Here is a 13967-nt window from a genome sequence, read left to right as displayed (position 1 = left end):
TAGTCTCCCCCCTCCCCAAGTTAATTGGAAAGTTGCCCCTGAACGTTAATACCGCAGACAAGCATTCCTCTTTTTTGCGATTTTTCAACCGAAATTTCACAGCCATATCTTTTATCCGCCTTCCGCAGGAAGGGGTTCGATACCCTGCACGGATTGTGACATCCCGGAATGCGAGCTACACAAAAACTGATCACTGCCCGTTTCATTTGGCCGAAGATGAACACGGATATCCGCACTTGGACAAGATCATGCAGCTCCTGTCAAAAGTCCAAGATTCATCGTAGCACCATTACGCCAATTAAAACGTATCCGCCAACTACAAGACGTTTCGATCATGTCCATCTAGACTTGGTTGGCCCCTTACCTCATCCATACATTTCACGTCTATTTTGACTTGCATAGACCGCTTCACACGATGGTCCGAGGTCACCCCAATTCCAGACATCACCACTGCCACTGTGGCCACGGTCACTACAGATTGCGGTCGGCAGTTTGAGTCCCACCTCTTCGCCGACCTTCTGCGACTCCTCGGCGCAACTCGTATTCGCACGACAGCATACCATCCAGCTGCAAACAGAATGGTTGAACGCTTTCGTGGACTACTCAAAACATCACTACGGGCCCACAACTTTATTACCTGGACCGAGGCTCTTCCCGTGGTTCTTCTAGGAATTCTTTCCATGATAAAAGTTGACATGGAATTCTCTGCAGCTAAGCTTGTTTGTGGCGCTACGCTACGTCTGCCAGGCAAATTCCTTCACTCCATATCACCTGACTCTTATACTCCTTTAACTTATGATTGCACACGCTATGCTCACCGCCTGTGGGAACACTTCCGACAGCTTCAGCCTCGTCCGCCACGAGAAGCTAATAATCACCGTACCTGTATAAATCCCGACCTTGACACCTGTACCCACATTTTCGTCCGAATAGACAGGCCAAAGAAACCGCTTGAACAACCCTACCAAGGCCCACTCAAGGTCATTAACCGCAGCCTCCAATTCTTCACCATCCACATCAATGACCGCCAAGAGAGTATATCAACTGATATGCTAGACTAGCTTATACGAATAAACACACTCCAAAGTCCAGGACAAGGAAAACACCCAGTGGGCTCCAGTCACCACTTCAGGTGAAAAACAACTTGCATGTAAGTACATTGGGATAGACCGAACTACTGATTTTATTTTTACCAAACTTCGTTTCTGCCGAGGAGGATATTTGTAGCGGCTACTGAAGCGAGGAAAGCAGAAGAAAGCTCGTGCAAGGACATCTTCACGAGCGAGGAACAGAACAGAGCGGCTGTACTGCCAGTGGTACCACCTAAGGAAATAAAACATATTTATAGGACGACGCCTCCACAAGACCTTCGGGCCACCCTTGCAGGCCCTACAGACGCCCCAGTCTACCAAGACTTACCAGAGGCTCGCAGAGCTTTTGAACTCTTATTTTAGTGTGTTCCAGGGCCATTTTCATGCCGTAAAACCTCTCAACCTTTCGGCCACCACGAGAAGACTCCCGGACCTCGAATAGCTCCGCCTTTTCTCGGCCACCTACCACCGCCATTCTAAAAGTGTCCCTTGGGACATCACCCCAGTGTGCCACCACGCGTATGCCGACGGAAGCTCCGCCGGATGGTAGCCTCGTCGTGGTAACATCATGACTCAAGCCCCATTTGCTAGAGGGACCTGAGGGTCCTGCTCATCACACTCCTTCTGACACCACTCAGGACACTCGAGTTTTATGATAACACGAATGTCGTCAGTGCGGTGACGCGGGGTCACGCCTTACGAGGCGCTCCCCTGTAGCCTACTCCTGACAAATAAACAGATCTGGGTTAAGTGAATTCCGACTGTTAACTCGGTGTTCTTTTGAACAGCCATGTTGTAAGCAAATGTGACGTACGGCAATACCTCGTCCCACATCTTGTGCTCTACGTTGACGTACATCGAGATCATGTCGGCGATCGTCTTATTGAGCCGCTTCGTGAGCCCGTTGGTTTGTGGATGATAAACTGTGGTTTGACGATGGCAGGTGTGGCTGAGCCGAAGGATCTTCTGCGTCATCTGGGCCATGAACAATGACCCTCGATCTCTAATGAAGGCTTCTGGGGCGCGTGGCGGAGGAGAATGACCTTGACAAAGAACTTGGCGATTCCCACCGCTAACGCTAGATGCGCCGAGAAAACTGTCGTCATCGCCGTCGTCCTCGGGGCCGGCTAAAGGAGATTCAACTGGTGCCCTGATACAAACAGTCGGCGTCGTTGTGCTTGTGGCCCGACTTGTGCACAATGGTCAGTTCGAATTCTCGCAGACGAAGGCTCCAGCGGGCGAGGTGTCCTGACGGATCCTTCAGGTTCACGAGCCAGCAGAGGGCCAGGTGGTCTGCGTCTACATGAAATGGACTCCCGCACAAGTACGGACGGAACTTCGTTAACGCCCAGACGACGGCGAGACACTCCTTGTCGGGCGTTGCGTAATTTCGCTCTGCCTTGGATAAAGACCGGCTTGCGTAAGCGATCACCCTCTCTGCTCCCTCTTGTCGCTGGACGAGCACTGCGCCTAGTTCGGTGTTCCTGGCGTTAGTGTGGATTTCCGTCTTCGCTGACTCGTCTAATTGTACGAGGATAGGGGGCGACATGAGTCTTTGTGTCAGTTTGTTGAAGACTTGTTTCTGCCAGTTTCTCCTCTGGATGTTCGTGTTGTCCTTAGTCAAATACGTGAGCGGTGCAGAGATCTTCGCAAAATCGCGAACCAAACGTCTGTAGCTTTCGCACAGCCCAAGAAATCTTCATACGCCCTTCTTGTCTGATGGCTTTGGAACTTCAGCTACAGAAGAAGTCTTTGCAAGGTCAGGGTTGACACCCTGAGAGCTCACAATGTGGCCAGGGAATTTCAGTTCGCCATAACTGAACCGACATTTCGACGTCTTCAGTGTCAGCCCAGAAGTCTTGACAGCGTAGAGCACTGCTGGAAGTCGTCTTAGGTGCCGGTGGTTGTCGTATTGCGAACTCTATGACGTCGTCCAGGTAGACGAGACAGCTCTGCCCTTTCAAGTCTGAAAGTACGGGGTCTGTAACGTACTGAAAGGTCGCCGGCGCAGTGCATAGTCCGAACGGCATCACTCTAAATTCGTGCAGTCCGTCAGGCGTGACGAAGGAAGTTTTGTCACAATCCCGTTCGTCGACCCCACCCTCTTAGTACCCGCTCTTCAAGTCCATCGACGAAAAGTACCGGGCTTGGCGCAGCCGGTCCAAGGCGTCGTCGATTATGGGCAGCGGATAGACGTCCTTTGTTACTGCGTTCATTCCTCGATAGTCCACGCAGACCCTCAGACGTCCGTCTTTCTTCTTTTCCAAGACCACTGGAGAAGCCCATGGGCTGTTTGAGAGCTGGGTGATGTCGTCTTCCAGCATTTCTTGAATTTGCTTCTGGAATATTTTTCTTTCTTTTACAGAGACTCGGTAGGGTGGCCGATGAACATGAAGACCGTCGCCGTTAGTAACAATTCGATACTTCGCAAACAATGTTTGACGAACCTTTGATTACCTGGCGAAGCACCCACTAAATTCGGCAAGATCTGTCCGCTGTCGTTGCTGTGGGATGGGGAGAGTTGTGTGGATGCCGAACACAGAAGGCGGCGTTGCCTCGTGTTGCCACGAAGAGACGGCTTCCAAGACTCCGGTAATATCGGCTGAGTCTCTGAGTTACTCGGCGTGGCCCACGGGAGTCCCTTTCGTAAGGTCCAGGGCCTCCTGTCGGAAGTTCGTTACGAGGACAACCGTGCGACCATCTTGGAGCTCCGCTACCCTCTTGCGATGGCGATACCTCTTCTTAGGAGCAGCTGATCACTTCCTTCCAGAAGAGCTTCTCCGCAGATAGCTGTTCCGGTTCCGTGAGGCACAAGCATATTCGAGCGTGGTGGCTAGTTCACATGGTTGGAAAGTACGACCACTGCTGCTGACGTTGCCGACGTAGTTTTTCGATCATCTGGTGTTAGGCTTCCGCATATTTAACTTGTTTGCCTCCAGGTCGATGACGGTGCCGAACTCACACAAAAAGTCCATTACGCTTATAACGTCCCTCACAAAGTCTTGCAGAACGACGATCTTCACTGGACACGTCTTGCCTTGAATATTGACCCGGACGGTTTACCTTCCAACGGGTGTAAAAAGGTGCCCTCCGACGTTGCGTGTTTGTGGGCCATACCAAGGTGTAGTGACTTTCGGGAGGTGTCGAGAGAGTCCGGTGTCCACGAGTGCTGACGCGTTGTGGCTGTCGATGACAACTTTGAGGTTGTTGGGCACTGTAGCGGGAGCGTCATTCCGACACGTGACGTCGTTGAAGTGGGAGTTCTCCGGCGTTTTTGGAGGCTCTTGGCATTCACCGTCTTCGGCAACACCACCTCCAGGTGTTCGCAGCGGTACAGGAAAGACATAGTGTTACGCTGCGACCAACGGAACGGCACTGCGGAAAGTGCTTGGGATGGAAAACGGGAAGCTCATGGTGCTGTCGGTGCTGGTGACGGAGGGCGAAGGAGGCATTCCTCGATGTCGCGAGGGCGTTTGCCGTACCTTGGCTGGGGGTCCTTCGGCGAAAACTTTCGTAGGCCCACTTCGTGGTATGGGCACCTCCAATAGACGTGGTCAGCCACAAAGCAGTGGTAGCACAGCGGTCGTCGGTCATCCGTGCGCAGACGTTGGTCTTGCTTGGCACTGCTTGTTGGGAGCGGCTGTACGGCACCCGGTCTTTCTGGCGTCGGATATACGGCGGCTTTTGGAACTCTCAACCATGTAGCGACGTGTATTGGCGGGCAGCTGGTGCAGCCGTTGCGCCATTGAAACGTAGGTCACCACCAGTTCTTCGGGTTCCGCGACGTTGAAAGGAACCTCCGGTTAAAATGCTCACTGCGCTTCTTGGACGAGCTCAGAAGTTAGAGCTCAGCTGGTCGATCTGCTGCAGGCACCAGCATCCTAAGCTCCTCACAGATAATGTCTCTGACAATCTCACGGACCAGAGAGAGTTCAGAGCTGTCGGAACCGGTGCTGCAGTTCGACGGTACAATAATGGTGGTGCCGGTAAATTGCTTGTATTTGGTTCGCCCTCTCGAGGAGCGCTCTTTCAAGTTTGGTTGCCTCTGAGACAAAGCTTTCCATTGTCGTCACAGGATTGCGGACAAGGCCGCCGAAAATGTTATCCCTGACGCCTTGCATGAGTACCCGCAGCTTTTTTCATCGGTAGCCTGCGGGTCCGCGTGGGCCAACAGGCAGAGGACGTCTTCAGCGAAACTGGTGACGCTTTCCTTGGGCCCCTGGTTCCTCCCTTGAAGCAGGTCTTTGGCATGCTCCCGCCGGTGCTGATTGACAGACGCGGTCTTTAACTCGTTCTTATAAACTCCCCACGTGGTGAATTCGACTTCGTGATTTTCGTACCATTGCCTTGCTGTTCCTTCCAGCGAAAAGTAGAGGTTCTGGAAACTTTGCTCATCAGTCAATCTGTTGTGGCGGACCACCGGTCTTACTGCTAAAGCCAGTCTTCTACGTCCTTGTAGATTTTACCGCGGAATGGCGTCGGCACACTGGAAACCACAAGCAAGATCACTTAGTATAACGTTGATGGAGGGTTTTCCGTCTACTGGGCCGTGGAGTTCATCGTCGGTTTCGATGGCTTCTTTGTCTTGTCCGGCAGTAGCCCAAAGTCGCGGTGTTGACCTCAGAGACGCTGGCTTGCCGGGTGCTCTGTCTCTTCTACAAATGGTTGATTTGGAGTAAGGCTTGCTCAACGGGTCCTCAGAGGGGTACGGTTAAGAAGCATAGGGTGTGTACCCATCGGAAATCGAACCTGGGGCCTCTGCGTGCGAGTCTAGTACGTTGACATGTCAGCCACGCACGCGGCAATATCATAAACGGCTCGCCGAGGAAGTCTGTCCACCATCTTGGTGTCTTTTGAGGTTTGTCTCGAGCGCTTGTCTTGTTGGCCCGATACCTGGGCTCCGATTTTGATCATCCTGAGAGCCAGACCGGTTTGGGCTGCTGATAGGACGCCCCACATATTACCAATGAGACATTTTGACCCGTTTGCGAGTTTACATTCGGGGAATATTGTGCAAAGAACGTCTGACCAACATTCAAATTGCAAGAGCAGGTCCTGATGCCTCTGACGGACTTCTCTTTAGTACTCCTGTCACTCACCAGTCGATGCGAGCTCGTGCTCGACAGCATAAAAACTCGCAATTCATTTGCAAATGAAAAGCGAGTCGTAAGCAGATCACAATTTTAGCCTGCGCTCGATCTCTCTTCACTGCGTGGCTGGTTTGTAGCGAATGATAAACTTTTCCCCCGTTCCTTAGCAGACGACGTACTGTATTTTTTTGTATTTTATGTCCACGAATGGGCGATTTGTAGCTACGAAGCGCGTTCTTTGCTCAGGTTTGCAGACGAAGCGTCTACGAACGCTACGTCCGCTCGCTCCGCGAGAATAAGATCTGGCTCCTGCACTGGCGATAATCAAACCGGATCCCAGGCAGCCCAGTCCTGGATTTTCGTCGTCTTACTAAAGCGGAGACCTGGCTGTTGGCGCCGTTTGCCCCCTTGTTGAATCCGGAGCCTCGTTGCTTGTGCGCTCTTTTTTCTCTCTGCTCTATTCGTGAGCCTTTTTTTTCTTTCGTGTCGACATCAACACAGGGGCGTGTTCAAATCCCTCGGATATTCGCTGTGACACACGTAAACTTAACGAAGGCACACACTCAAGAGCGTTGAGAAAGGTAACCGACATTATAACTTGCCAGCGCTGCGAATTAACAGCGAAAGAAGTAAACACTTATTAAAGTAACATATCAAGCAGTAAAAAGCCCCTAACGCATTTTATTTATTCATTTTAGTTTTTTGATACTACCAACAGCCATGGGCAGGCAAGGTAGGAAACAATGTAAATGAAAACTACGACAAAGTAGCAGAAAATAAAATATTTGAAAATACTTAAATTGAGCTCATTAATATCGATAAAGCGCAATTAAAAGAAGGACCCGAAAGCGACTCAATCTTAGCATCAGGAAACCCGAGAAAGGGAGGTGCGACCGGCTGCTCGACCACCAGCCATCATAAGCCACCGTCGCACCATATACGGCTGAGTGGCACGTGCCAGGGAAGTACGGTACGCGAATTTTTCTACCTGTAGATTCTTTTCCTTTCAAGCGTGCGGTTTTCTTCGCCGCGACGCGCTTAATGAGACCGGCTTGACCCCGTGCTCCAACGCGAACGGCGTCCTTTCTAGCCAGACCCGTTATCCGTCCGTTCAGGCCGCGGGCGACGCTCTCATCGACCTTGATTTGAAGCCCCCGCCACCTCCTCACTCTTGTGTAACAGTTCAACTCCTACACAGGGAAGGACTGCAAGAGAAGCTACCAGCTCTTCTGGCCGGTTATTTCGTACGTCGTCGAGTTGCGCCGTCGACTGCACCGTGACGTGCCGCGCCAGCAGGGAGGGGGGCTTTTAAGGTTAACCGCCAGAACTTGTTTTCGGTTTTGCTCTTTGGGCATTGTACGCGATGCGGACGGGACTGCAGAGCGGACAGATGCTCAGATATAGAGCGGAATTAAGACGGCGGCTCAAAACGTTCGATCCCGGCTGCTGCGGGAAGATCAGCTCGTTACTCAAGACGCCCGTCGCGAGAGCGCAGCCCGCCGTGCATCTGCTCTGCACGACGGGCACGCGCAGATCGGCAGTGCGCGGGCGAAGGTGGCACTTCGGGCGCTCCGCTCGCGTCTACTCTTGCCACGGGCTTAAGCTGTGCTAGTTGCTTCATTGCTTACGATGGAGAGTTAAACAAATCTTTCATCAAAAAAAAAAAAAAAAAAAAAACATCATTCGCACAGCTCGATTTGCAACTGTTTAGTGTTTTTTTCTCTCGTTTTGAATGATTTATATTTTCTTCATATTTTATAGTGTAATTGATAGTTTATTTTTCTTAGCCGCTTTTTAATTTTTGCTTTTCGGGATGACGCTTTTTTTCGCATTCTTCTTCTCTATTTTATTCTTGCTCGGACGCCGATGCTCTCCGCAGGAATGCTTCCTCCTTGAGGTGGAGTGCAACTGAAGGGGCACTGACACAGTCCTCCTTCCTGTCCTTGATGGCTAGGGCCTGAGCAATTCACGTGCGAGTTGGTTTTTGTTTCTTCCCACAATGTCAACTTCGTGTAGCCCTGATTCCCATTGGCATGTGCGACAGTGAATTGCTGGGTGCCCTGCCGTTCTTAAGCTTCGTAAAAATGCGGCATGCTCTTTTGCTCTATCATTTATACAGCGTCCCGTTTGGCCTTAAAATTAGGTCTGTCTGAAACTTTTGTTCAACGAAAAGACGCGGCGTAGCGCTTTCTTTATCTCCTGGGGCTCACCTTACCCATAATCTTGGGCTGAGATTTTATTGCAGGTGAGAGCATGACGCCTTATTTTCTTGGTGGAGTCTACCGGCTAGGAAACCAGATGGAGCTGATTCCGTTTAACAGGCCAGAGGACTGCGTTCCTTGCCCAACCATCCCGATGAACTTCACGGCGGCCCCAGTTGTTCTGCCTGGAAGCATCCACGTTGCACCGCAGAAGTGCCCAAGGAGTGATTTTCAAAAGAAACAATTGGAGGGTGTTTTGGGTCCATTTTACCAAATGTTCACGGAGCGACCAGTAAAGACGGGCATCCTGCTGCACAACCGGTGACGCACCGCCCTAAAGGTGCAGTCTGCGCCCCATGAGCTTGCACAAAAGGAAGCTCCCGAACACAGCACTCCAGAAGATGATTGAAATCGGCACTGTACTTAAGTGAAAGAGCCCTCGAGCGTTTCCTGTGGTCCTCGCTCCGAAAAAAGACGGAACAAGCTTTCTGTAGACTACAAGCGCCTTAAATGGGAACTCCGCCGATTTGTTTAGCTACATAATCCAAAATCATCATCTGAACGCGGATGGCTTCCTGATTCCGAAATGCTATCTACTTCCCCCAGATTCACTCTAGTTAATTGAAAACGTTATGTTTTGTTCGCTGCGGAAACCTAAAAATCGTTCTTCCCAGTTTTTCCCCAGATTTCCCCGCCATCCAAACGTGACGTGAACGGCGGGCAGTGAGGCGCGCGGCCGGCAATCGGGTCCGTTCCCGCCCGCCTTTCTCGCGTCTAACAACGAGAAAACAGGGGCGTTCGTCTTATCTTAAGTTGATAATATTCTCTAGTTGCGCAATGTATGACCTTGGTCTACCTTTAAAACTTTGAGAAAGGAAAAAAATAAATAAAAATTAATGGAGGCATTTGGGATTTTGAGAAACCGTTTTTGCAACTTGGTACGCTCGAGCCGCGACTCGCCAGTTTCGTGAAATCTCTAGAAAGTCCGTTTTTCTTCTATCCGAAGCTGGCAGTTGCTCTGGCGGAGAAAGGCCAAAGAGTCACGCAATAAAGTTTTTGACAAATTACCCAACCACAATGGAGGATAATCGGAGCGTGGGTACAGGTGACCCACACGCTCACCTTACCTGAAGGAACATGCCATTTGTTTTAGATTTTCTTTAGAAAAGTTACTGTTGTGGACGCCCGCACGTGTAACTACTCTTGTAGCATACATATGCTACTTGTTGGTTAATTAATTTAGCCAAATATCCTTTGACCATCCCAGAAAAGTGTTTCTGGCCGGTGCCACTTTCCGCGCTCGTGCGTGTGGCGCGTACTTCGCTCGCCTTCCAAAGCTACGAAAATGCGCGTGCTGGGTTATGACATGACACATGTACACTGTGACTCCCGGAAACATTCAAATGTATGGAATAGATTTAACTGAATTTGTTTAGGCCAGATGGCTGGATACTGTTCATGAAGATCGTGCTAAAATGAAAATTAAACGGACTCCGCAATCACCAAGCCAAACTTCCAGGTGCAATGAGAGGCGTATAAAATATTAAATACAAGGTCCTCACGTAAATAATATTTGCTCGACGATACACTAGTGCGTAGAGTACAAAATGTATCATAAAATCGTTAATTCAAAATAATGTTACCCCGCAGGGGGCACCTGTGAAAACAGGTGTTTGGAGAGTGGCGTCTCCACGGACCCCGAGCCATGCGGGTTCGCCCGCCCACGTCTCGCTGTGCGTGGCTTTCCCGTGTCCGGGGAAAAGGGCATCCTGGTGGTTGAGCCGAGCCCGGGGTAGGTTTGGACCCTTCGGGGCCCCCCGGGCGAGGCAATACACCACTTCGGCCCCCGCTTCTCGTAGACGGGAGTCCTGGTAAGGCCCGGCCAGGATGATTCAGTCTAGTCGCCTTTTCTTCTACTATCCCCTCCGATCTTTCACCTTTCCCTTTCCTGTTTCTTTTACTTCTCTCTCACTTATCTTACTCCTTTTTCACCCCTCTTTGGCGGCAAGGGCTAACCTTGGGTGGCCATGGACCTCTGTCTTGACCCACACATGGGTATAGTTTCCCGGCAGCACTGTTAGCGTAACGTCTCCAGCCAAGCTCTTCTTGTTATGGTGCGTTACCTAACCTTTTGTTGGGCTCGGTGGTGGGCGGTGCACCACCCCGCCCACCACCGAGCCCAACAAGGGGTTAGGTAACGCACCATAACAAGAAGAGCTTGGCTGGAGACGTTACGCTAACAGTGCTGCCGGGATTCTGAACACTCTTTGCCCTCCTATGGCGCCCCACCCCTCCAAACCCCGTTCAGGGCAAGCCTTCAAAAGGCGTTGTCTTGAATCCAAAATCACTGACAAAGATCCTGAAGTCGAAACATTTACAAAGTTTTTTATTGTTCATTCGCTCGATGAACATAAACCTGTTTCAAAGCTGTCGCCTTTTGTTGTTGCCAAGGTACTGGAAAACATTGCCGGGTTCTCCTACAAGGCTAAAAAGCAGCACTCCGGAGACCTCTTAGTGGAGGTAACCACCAAAAAACAAAGTGAAGCGATCCTGAAGTTGACTAGTTTTCTTGATGTCAAAGTGTCAGTTAGCCTTCACCGCACGCTCAACACCATCCGTGGGGTCCTCTCCGAGGACGACTTCTTGCACATTAGTGAGGAAGAACTCCTCGAGGGACTCCAAGGTGTTGGTGTTGTTGCTGTTAAGCGCATTATATTCCGAAAAAATGGTGAGGAAATTCCTTCCAAACACGTCATTCTTACATTTGAACGTCACACACTGCCAGAAACCATAAAGGCAGGATATCTTAATTGCCGCTCCTGTGCCTATGTCAACAAACCCCCAGCGATGCTTCCGTTGCCAGCGCTTTGGCCACGGATCGCGCAGCTGTCGAGGGAGGGAGACTTGCGCAAAGTGTGGCAGCCACGACCATCTAGCCGACATCTGTGAAGATGTCATTTCCTGCTCGAACTGCAACGGTCCTCAACCTGCCTACTCTCGCTCTTGCCCCTTGTGGCGACAAGAGAAAGAAATCCTTACCCTGAGAGCCAAAGAAAACATATCGTATCCAGAGGCAAAAAAAGATTCTCCTTTCTTTCTAAAGGCACATACTCCGACGCGGTGCGCAGGGGCCCTCCACCGCGAACGGAATCGAAGGCCACGCAGGTGTCGCCTGAAGCCCTGGCAGTGGCCCTTCGGGCCCCAACCCCCTCACAGGGGCAGCAGCTCCCCCCACCTTCTGGAGGGAGCACACTAGCTGCCCTCAAGTCTAAGGACAGGCAGGCAACGCCATTGCCAGTCCTTACTTTGATGCCTTTCCCCTGTGAGAAGGAGCGACACTCTCGCCCCAACTCACTGGAGAGGGCCTCTTCCAAAGAGCGGCACAACTCCCGTGCTGCTCCTCCAGTACCCAAGGGGTCGGAGCAGGCAGAGTTGAAAGACGCTCTGCCCAGCACCTCCGCTGCCTCTTCGGCTGGTCGCGGCCGGGGCCTGGCTCCCCGTGATCCAAGTCGGAAAAAAACGCTGGCTAACACCAGCGACACGACTCAAGAGGCAGACTTGTACATGTCGTTTGTCGGGTGTGCCGTGCATTCAGGTCGTTTTGTAAAAGTTACACGTCTACAGGAATTTGGGAGTATATTTACTGCTGAAATCTATGCTGCGTCTTTTGCATTGGATTATATTCTGAAGACTAAAACTAGACGGGCCGTAATATTTGTGGACTCTCAAAGTGCCATTACTGCAATTTGCCCTCTAAAAGCCACTAAGAATATGCTTGTGGAACAGGTGCGAAGTAAACTTAATGGAGCTTTACGTAAAGGTCACAATATAAAATTCTGCTGGGAATAAAGGGTAATGAGGAGCCAGACAGGCTCGCTGCATCTTCAGGTAACTGCTCTCGATATCAAGCTAGCTTTCCCTATCAGGATGTCAAGTCATTAATTAAGTCGTTACTTTTTTGTCTATGGCAGGCAGAGTGGGCCATGGAGTCTAATAACAAGCTCCATGTAAGCAAACCAATCCTTGGGTCTTGGGAGAGCTCCTCACTTAAGAACCGCTTTCTCGAAGTTGTATTGTGCCGGCTTCGAATCGGGCACTCCTTCCTTACACACAGATATCTCCTTTATGGGGAGGATCCACCAGTTTGTGAGCACTGTGGAGACAATCTTGCTATTCTTCATATTTTGTGGATCTGCCCGGAATTCGACACTGAACGACGCGCTCATTTTCCTGAGTTTTTTAGATCTCGTATTCCATTTCATCCTGCTCTTTTGCTGGGAAAGCACCCTCTCGTTCCTCTTGATTGAGTTTTATCATATATTACTAGTACTGGCCTAATACACCAGATCTAGTCCCAGTTGTTTTCAGGATCATCTTTTTGTAATGAGGTAACCATAGGAGTTCCATTAGTTAATTTAGTCTGGCGCAGTATGGCCTTCGTTGCTGTTGCGCCAAAAAACCCGCAAACAACAACAAAATAATGTTATCAAAAGTTACCCAAAGAAACATCTGTACCCGTATTTAACTTTTTTTTTTTTTTACTGTTGGAGTAGAATGCAACGCGCTCAAACACTCATCTACGAGCACACATGGGAAGGGGAGATTCTATATATGCACGTCCTAAAAATTAAGTTTTGGTTTGCACAGCCTCAATCAGCTGTAAATTTACATTTCTCCCCGCAATGACATTACTATTTTAACATTTTAAAACCTTGTCAGCCCTATATAACATTTATCCATAATCGAGTAAAATAAAGACGTTCTTACCACCTCTTCTGCGAGAGAACATTGTACGCCAACCATTGAACAAACCAGACAACGATTTTATTATTTACTATTAAGGCTCAACACCTGCTTTCTAAACCTCTGTAATACGAGACACAAAAAACAGTGTGTCGAAAGTCATGTCTATACTCAGACTTGAGCTTTGTGATGATGATGCAATTAAATCCAAGGGTACATGCGAGCTGGACGAGAATGACGAAAATAATTTCCGGAGAAGGGAACAAAGGACAAACACAAATCTCCAAGCGCAGCTAGGTAACTGGTGCGCGACCGAAAAATCCGGAAAATTGAACGCAAAATCGCAATTGAGATTTTGCGTTCAATAAACTCAGTTGTAAGTCAGCGCTACGTCCGTGTCAATTCTTTGTCTGGTCCTCGTCTGTCCGCGCTGTTTTTAATTCCGAACTAGGTACCAACTCGCCCAAGCCTCAACTTTAGCGAAAGATCCGCCTGGTTCTGGTGTCGAACCAGAGACCTCTCCTATCCAGTGGAGCGCTCTACCAACTGAGGTAATCAGGAGTTAGACGTCAGTAGAGCAAACGGGGTTTATCAGCTGCCACCTTAAAAACTTAAAAATGCAAGCCGTTCACCCTTCTCGTCTAACTTCTGGTTAGCTCAGTTGGTAGAGTGCTTCACTGGAAATTGAGAGGCTCCTGGTTTCGATACCATGACCAGGTGGAGTTTTTCGATCGCGCACGAGTAACCTAGTTGTGTTTGAAAATTTGTGTTTGTCCCTATCTCCAGTTGTTCCCTATCTCCAGTGATTAATTTTGTCGTCGAACTTTGTTTAGACATTTCAC

The sequence above is a fragment of the Ixodes scapularis genome, unplaced genomic scaffold (assembly GCF_016920785.2).
Source record: "Ixodes scapularis isolate PalLabHiFi unplaced genomic scaffold, ASM1692078v2 PGA_scaffold2__306_contigs__length_199485367, whole genome shotgun sequence".
Lineage (NCBI taxonomy): Eukaryota > Metazoa > Arthropoda > Arachnida > Ixodida > Ixodidae > Ixodes > Ixodes scapularis.
The sequence above is the reverse complement of the archived record's forward strand: the minus strand, read 5'-3'. Positions refer to the sequence as shown.